Consider the following 6,940-nt stretch of genomic DNA (forward strand, 5'->3'; position numbering starts at 1 on the left):
TAGGAAATGCTGTGTAGGAAGTGAAAGGACATGTAAAATCTGGGGGGGGGCTAAAATGTTAGGCAGATCCCCCCCCCCCAAGAGAAATAGATTGCTATATTTTTACCCAGGCTGGTGCTATTTCACTGGGGGGTTCTCTACATTTTGGCTCCCCCCCAGTGAATTAGACTTTTCATGTCCTTTAAAGAGAGGACTAGGAAGCGCCATTGCATGCTATTAAACAGGAATATTAATTGCTGGCGTTCAACCCAGAAGTGATGCCATATTGCATTAAATTGCATTAACAGTGTTCTGTGGAAATAATCACACTACCTGCATACCTCCCATCATTTCAGTAAGAGAAAGAGGGAGAAAAGTATGCAGCGCGGCAAAATTTTTGGGCCAAGCCTGCTTCGTGACCACGCCCCCACGTGCCGCACCTAGTTTATGTGCCCCAGATGTGTCAGTATAATCACTAAATAAAAAGAATAAAGGTGCCAGTATGACTACATTAAATTGATAAAGGGCATATTAACCCCAGACATGCCAGTAAAATTACTAAATGAAACTGATAAAGGCCATATTAGCTTCAGTCATGCCCAGTTCTGTGCATTTGCCATAGTTATAAACAGGGCCAATTCCGGTGGTACATAAGTCTATGTTATTTCCTTCTATTCTTAATCTGTTGATAGCAATGCAATATTAATGTACCACTAGAATTTCTAGCCATATTAACAAGGCCAGCCTAAGGTTCCCAAACTTATAAGGGCCCCTTTCAAATTTCTGCTATATTTTATGAATGGATCAGCAATACCTCTGTCTTCTAATCTCCTGCATGCTGTGCTCTGCCAGAAATTCCCAGGAGAGATAGAGATATATGTAAGGGCAGTGACACACGGGGAGATTAGTTGCCGTGCAACAAATCTCCATTGTCGTGGGCGACTAATCTCACCCGAAATGCCATCCCACCGGCTAGAATGTAAATCACTGGTGGGATGGCATACACGGTGCCACGATTTGCGAAAGTTGCCGAAGCTTCCTCACAAGGCAACTTTGGCAAATTGCAGCGCTGCGTATGCCATCCCACTGGCGATTTACATTCTAGCCGAAGGGATGACATTGAAGGGAGATTACAACGGAGATTTGTCGCAACGCGACTAATCTCCCCATGTACCCCTGTCTTTAGGGGAAGAAAAAGTGAAACTGTCCAGAACACAAATAAAGGCAGCAGCCTCTTCCACGCGATAAAAGACAAAGCGCACTCCCAGCCCCTGACCCAGTGAGCAGAAGCAAGGAGAGGAATGTGCGCCAACGCTGATAGTTTACCAGTGCCTGTCACAATTAAACATCAAGGTAAGGCTGTGAGCTTGAGCGTAGCAGGGGAGATTCAAGAAAAAAGGGGGCGGGCTTTTTCCAGAGCAATGCTGAGAAGAGGGACATCTAACAATGAATCTGGGACAGTGGGCAGTGCTTTAAAAATTTGAGACTGTTCAGCTAAAAGCGGAACAGTTGGGAGGCATGTACCTGCAGTATTTCATATTAAAATCAATGTGGTTAAACTTGTGGTATATCACTAACATTTTGTCTCCTGCTATATGTAGTAGCCATGTATTTGTGTACAGTATAGATCAGAGATCCCCAACCTTGCTTACTCGTGAGCCACGGTCAAATGTAAAAAGACTTGGGGAGCAACACAAGCACCATAAAAGTTCATGGAGGTGCCAAATAAGGGCCAAGATTGGTTATTAGGCAGCCTCTATGCACACTATCAGCTTACAGGGGCTTTATTTGGTAGGAAATCTTGCCCCCAAGTCAAAACTTGCTCCCAAGTCAGGAATTCAAAAATAACTACCTGGTTTGGGGGCACTGAGAGCAACATCCAAGGGGTTGGTGAGCAACAGGTTCCTCCAAGCCACTGGTTGGGGATCACTGGTATAGATAGTGGTTTTTGTGTACAAGAATCAAGTAAAATTATGTCCTTTTTATGTTAAAATGACAAACATGTTTGGGCTGCAAATAACAGTTTGTATGTTGGATAAATAAAAATATGTTGTAAACGTGGAGAGGTATTATTTCTTTTAAAAACAACTGAACATTTAGGGCCTTGGGGAAACTAATACAACTGGAACTCGATTTGTTTGGAAAATAGGCAGATTTTCTGGAAGGACAAGAAAAGGGGTTTCACCCTGTAAGTGCATCTTGCACAAAGAAATCAATGATGATCATAGGGTCGAAGAAAGGTTTTTAGGTGTGTTCTGTCTCAGTCCGTCATGGCAAGAAAACAGGGGCAAATGGATCTGAATGTTCAAAAATAAAAAGGAGACTATTATCACATAGTATTCCGGTTTTATAAATCACATATATTAAGTCTACAAAAATTATTTAATATTAATTAAGACCAATAGGATAATTTAGTCTTTAATAAAGTATATCTTTGCAGCAAAGTGACATATCTCTGTTGGGATCAGTACACAGTACTGTTTTATTATTACAGAAAAAAAGGAAATGATTTTTAAAGGAGAAGGAAAGTCATTTTGACATTTTACTGCCAATAGATTAGCCACAATAGTGCCACTTGAACACTATATTTATTCTGCAGAAACCATTACCATACCTGAGTAAAGAGCAATAGAAGCTTTCTCTGTTTGTTTAAGACAGCAGCTGCCATTTTAGCTTGGTCTTCATAGCTTCCTGATTGCAGTGTAGCCAGTTAATCCACATTCCTATGAGCAGGGGAGTGAATTTTTTGAATTAAAAGAAAGTAATCCTGTGTTTCTTTGGATAGAGGACTCAGTGCAGTGTTTCTGTAAGTGCTTATGGCTGTATTTACATAGACCTTTCTGATAAAGCTTACTTAGTCTTCACCTTTCCTTCTCCTTTAAACAACAGAATTAGAAAGCCCAGAATTTCAGGAAGCCCAAATTCCATACACTCCATTATGATCAACTAATAAAAATTGTTTTCAGTTATTACATTTTTTTCTGTAAAAGCACACTGCCTTGTACTGGATCCCAGCTAAGATATAATTAATCCTTATTTGAGGCAAAACAATAGATACCTGCATTAAGAAAAAACAGAGAACATTTTTTAAACATTAATTCATACATTAATACATACATATGTAACTCCAAATAATCATTACAAAATCGGTAAAATTACTTAACCTACTTGTAAGAGATGTGGAGTTTGGGACAACTCATTTTGGTACATGGTGTGCCCTCTGCTTACCCAATTCTGCACCCACATACTTAGCTGAGTCCTTCATTTACCGGGGTTAGTGGTATCTTCCCCAATAATAATGTCAAGCTTGTTAGATCACTTATATTTTATGGACTCCTCCCAAGACTGAATGGCTAACCTATGTGAATACAATACTTTAATAAATATCAATGTCAAGAGTGTGGGGAACATGGCAACCGCAGTGGATGCTCAAATATTTATACTCTGAGGGTGCAGTTCATGTGTACAGTACAAGGTGCTGTTTTATTATTACAGAGAAAAAGGAAATCATTTGTAAAAATTAGAATTACTTGATTAAAATGGAGTCTATGGGAGACGGCCTTTCCACTTTTCGTAACTTTCTGGATAATGGGTTTCCGGGTAAGGGGTCTGATACCTGTACCTCAATTATGCATCATTGCTGTACAGTATGGGATGCTTTATCCGGAAACTCCTTATTCAGAAAGTTCTGAATTACGGAAAGGCCATCTCCCATAGACTCCATTATAAGCAAATAATTCTAATTTTTTTAAATTATTTATTTTTTCTCTGTAATAATAAAACAGTACCTGTACTTGATCCCAACTAAGATATAATTACCCCTTATTGGGGCAGAACAGCCCTATTGGGTTTATTTAATGGTTAAATGATTCCCTTTTCTCTGTAATAATAAAACAGTACCTGTACTTGATCCCAACTAAGATATAATTACCCCTTATTGGGGGCAGAACAGCCCTATTGGGTTTATTTAATGGTTAAATGATTCCCTTTTCTCTGTAATAATAAAACAGTACCTGTACTTGATCCCAACTAAGATATAAATAATCCTTATTGGAGGCAAAACAAGCCTATTTGGGTTTATTCAATATTTAAATGATTTTTAGCAAACTTAAGTTATGGAGATCCAAAATAAGGAAAGATCCCTTATCTGGAAAAACCCAGGTCCCGAGCATTCTGGATAACAGGTCCCATACCTGTACTTTTTTCTCTTCGGTACCCCCTTGTTTTGAAGACTAATAAAAATGAGACCTGTTTAAAGGAGAAGGAAAGGCTAGTAAAGAGTTAATCCCAAGCTGCAGGCATACCTTCAGTTGTCTCAATAGTGCCCTTAAGTCTCCCCATATTTCTCCCGTTCAGAAGATCAGAAGCCAATCAGTAAGGAAAAACGCTGAGCTGGGTAGAGAAGATTCCCATAATGCATCGCTCATCCCCAGACTTGGCGACTTAGAACTGTAGGCGGCGCATGCGCAGAAACAGGAGGCTCCCCCTAACGTCTGCAGCGGCAGCATGAGACACAGGTGCTGGTAGGGGGGAGGATGGTGGGGACGCATGCGCAGTGGAGATAGTGAGGAAAGAGGAGTGGGCATCCCTTGTTAAAGATGGCGGCGCCGTTCACTGAAACAAGTATGTAGTTTGTAGTATGTGTATCTCTGTAATATTTTCATTAGGCAAGCCAGGAATATAGGGTTTTTACACAGCAATAGTAGAACTATTTAATAGTGTGCTTAATAGATTTTGACTTTCCTTCTCCTTTAAAAAAAGTGAACATTTTTAATTAATGCACATTGGAAAGTTGCTTAGGATTATATTTGCTTTTATTGGGCAAAAAATGTTATCCAGTTTGCCTTACAATTGTAGGAATATGTATCACTGTAAAAATTTTGCAAAGTTTAACTAAAGAAGTAGGGCAGAAATGCTAAGGATTATGTTTTGGGCTCTGTCACAGCCAAAGGCCCCCACAGCCCTTTAGCAATATAGATCTGTGCCTCAAAAGATAGTAGCTCCCCATCTTCATTTCTGCTGATTCCCACATGCTCTGTGCTGCTGTCACTTACCTGATCTTAGAGAAAAACTCATAATATACTGTATATATAGTGTATAAATGCCATGATGTAAGGCTGGTTAGTAGTTTATACAGATAATTACTACATGGCAGCTCTACCAGTGCACCTAGCATAAGGATTTTTAGCCCTGTAGCACTAGCTTACATGGCAGGCCAACCTTATTTTCTCTTTGATCATTTGCAACTACCCCTAAGCTTAACTTCTCAGCAGCTGCTCAGAGCACACTGAGCATGTGCAGTGTCACTGACACTTCTAACAAACTCCAACAAGGGGAGCTCCTGTGACAACTTTCAAGGCCTGGATCATTACTGCTATAGAGATGCTGAACCTTTAGCATGGTGGAGTAAGTTTAGTATATAAAACATGGCATTACTAGCCAAATTCATTTTTAGGTTTTAGTTCTTCTTTAACTATGATCTGATTGCTAAGTAAAGGTGCCCATACACGTTAAGATTCACTCGCTTGGCGAGATTGCCAAGCGAGTGGATCTTCACCCGATATCCCCACCTACGGGTGGGCGATATCCGGGAGCGTGTAGGCTAATTTGGTCGAATTATATTGGCGGCAGTGGGGCAGTCAGTTCAGGGACCACATTAACGAGCCGATGTGGTCCCCAATCCGACTAGATTTTCTAACCTGCCCCATCGAGATCTGGACGATTTCAGGCCAGATATCGGTCGGGCAGGCCCGTCGGTAGTCCCCATACACGGCCGATTAGCTGCCGAATCGGTCTAAGGGACCTTTAGTTGCCAATAAGCTACCAACCTCATCTGCAAGAGCCAAGTCAGCAGCTTATGTCACCCCATTTATGCTTAGCTTCAGGTATGCATTCCAAGTGGGTGCACTTGACTGTTGGACCTGCTTTGAGGCCACTGGGAGCAACATCCAAGAGGTTGGGGAGCAACATGTTGCCCCCGACTCACTGGTTGGGGAACACTGTCCTACAGAGACTGCTATTTTCATGCTATTATTATCACATACAATTAATTTCTCTCCATTCCTTTTTTTTAACATCTCTGTCCTCAATTACTCGGTTAAATGAACAGTGCCTTTTCTATGCCCTCTACTAAGTGGACTTCCTGCTGTGTGTTTGTCTGTATTTTTGCAATGTCAGAATATCTATTTGTTAGATTATAAAATTCCTCTTACTGAAACAACAGGCAAGATGACAAAATCAAGATCTCATTAGATTGGGAATGTACAATTTACCACTCTCCATCTGTTGCTGAATAAGTCCTATCCTGAACCAGAACATGGTTTGCAGATAATTAAAGGGGAACTCTACCCAAACACAACTTAAGCTTTTTGAAAGGTAAACTTAATTTTAAGCAACTTTGCAAAATAAATCAATTAAAAAAATATGCAGGCTTTTCATGATTTTTAATGTAATAATATGGTTTGGATCAGTTACCTAAGGCCTTGCTTCCTGTTCTCCTGATCTCGCTGACTACTTCAAGACTCAAAAAAATTCAACAGTAGTCGTCTGTCCTTAGCTGGCATCCTCGAAATCCCACAATCCCCTGCACTTATGTCAATAAGGAAAGGAACGTCACAGGGCAATGCATTGTGGGTTATGTAGTTCCTGCATGCTGTCTGTAAGCTTTGGAGAAGTTGTGACAATTTGTAACATCAAAGTTTTAGTCCCTCCTCTTTTGCCAGGATTTCAAATGGGTAATCCAGATGCAAATTGTTTTGCATCTGGATTTTAGCATATAAAAATGGTATTTATTCATACTTTTTGAAGGAACCAATTACAGTAATAGGTATATTAGGGATTTCTGTGTTGTGGAGACTCTTTAACAAATTTTGGTTCTTAAGCCGGAATTCCCCTTTAAGGGCTCTGGCACCCGGGGAGATTAGTCACCCGCGACACTCCCTGTTCACGGGCGACTAATCTC

The sequence above is a fragment of the Xenopus tropicalis genome, chromosome 10, assembly GCF_000004195.4.
Source record: "Xenopus tropicalis strain Nigerian chromosome 10, UCB_Xtro_10.0, whole genome shotgun sequence".
NCBI classification, from domain to species: Eukaryota; Metazoa; Chordata; class Amphibia; order Anura; family Pipidae; genus Xenopus; species Xenopus tropicalis.